The following is a 1,293-nucleotide window of genomic DNA, read 5'->3' as shown; positions in this document are numbered from 1 at the left end:
AAAAATTACCTTTTCTTTTTTTTAAGTAAATATAATTAGGTACTTCCCACCTCTGAGTATATATTCTACAGAACCATAAATGATTAATTTAGACAGCTTATTAATAACCAGTATGCATTCATTTATTAGTAGTATATAAAGTCCATCTTCAGTCATTCATCTAGAAAGAACGAATGTCGTTGCTTTTTCTTTTGGTTTAGTACGACTAGCGTCGCTGTTCCACACTGTTTGGTTTATTAACCCCCCCTCAGGTCACATCGGTTCCTGCATGCCCCCCCCCCCATGAAAATGATCCGTTTCCACCACCGCAGAGCTGCACCTCAGCCTTCCTGCTGCTTAACAGAGCAGATATTTAGCCTGAATAAAACTTTATCAACATTTAACTTAGAATCAGAAAGGAAACCAGAAGAAAACGAGGCAGTTGGTGGATTAATTTGATTAGATTAATTTACAAGTTTTATTTTTTAGACAGACCGACGCGGTAAATAAAAGTGTAAGATCATCTGGTTCATCTTTGCACTGATTTCACAAACTGTGAGGTTAAGAGTCTATTAGATATAAAACAAAGTGTTCTGGTTGTCACAGCATACTGGTACATAAAAAACTACCTACAAATATTTGTTGACATTTGAAAACAGCCTTGTGGTGAAATCTGTGGCTCTGACACACCACTGCGCACAAAACTTTCTTTCCAGGCATTTCAGTTCCGTGGACACTGCCGGCTGTTTTGTAATACTAAAGCTAATACTGGAGAGGAGCTACATGAGGAGCTGTTAGAAGTCCAACTTTCAGAAGGTCTGAAATGATCAGAAACATTTGAACTAACAGCCAAGTCCTGAATTCAGCAGAGAGTGGTGATCCTGGGTCCAAAGTAGAATCCCAGAAGGTCAAAGAAGGCCCAAGAGTTTCTACCCAGCATCACCAGAACCACAACAAGGAACGAGCATCAGGAAGTTGAAGATATCCACCGCCGCTGGCCTCCAGATCCATCGCTCATCGTCTCCGCTTCGTCTTCTCAGACAGAACTACAGGAAGAGAGCAGCAGATTTTACCGGAATGTTTAAAAGGAACGGAGAGTTTTATTTCCAAGATGTCTGCCGGGGTTAGAAGCCTGCAAAAAATTAAATAGGGCATCTTTCCTTGTTTTACATTTAAAGGAGAAGTCCGGTCATATTCCAAATTCAAACTTCTGAAAGTACTTTACATATGAAATGATTACAAACTTTTCAATAAATGATCAGTGTTTTTAATTCAGAGTAATTTTCATGTGAATGTGCTTTACTGGAGGCATCC

General features: G+C 39.4%; 1 protein-coding gene across 1 annotated transcript in view; it reads right to left on the bottom strand.

Annotated features, from left to right (window-relative positions):
- Nucleotides 1–304: 304 nt before the first annotated feature.
- Nucleotides 305–1,293, bottom strand: part of cuedc1 (CUE domain containing 1) — a 19,147-nt gene continuing 18,158 nt past the window's right edge. The window contains exon 11 of the mRNA XM_015400355.1: nucleotides 305–1,025. The gene's annotated coding sequence lies outside the window, so the exon portion shown is untranslated. The remainder of the gene's footprint in view (nucleotides 1,026–1,293) is intronic.

Source organism: Cyprinodon variegatus, unplaced genomic scaffold (assembly GCF_000732505.1).
Source record: "Cyprinodon variegatus isolate N-32 unplaced genomic scaffold, C_variegatus-1.0 Scaffold1095, whole genome shotgun sequence".
Lineage (NCBI taxonomy): Eukaryota > Metazoa > Chordata > Actinopteri > Cyprinodontiformes > Cyprinodontidae > Cyprinodon > Cyprinodon variegatus.
This window is presented reverse-complemented; position numbering and strand designations above follow the sequence as displayed.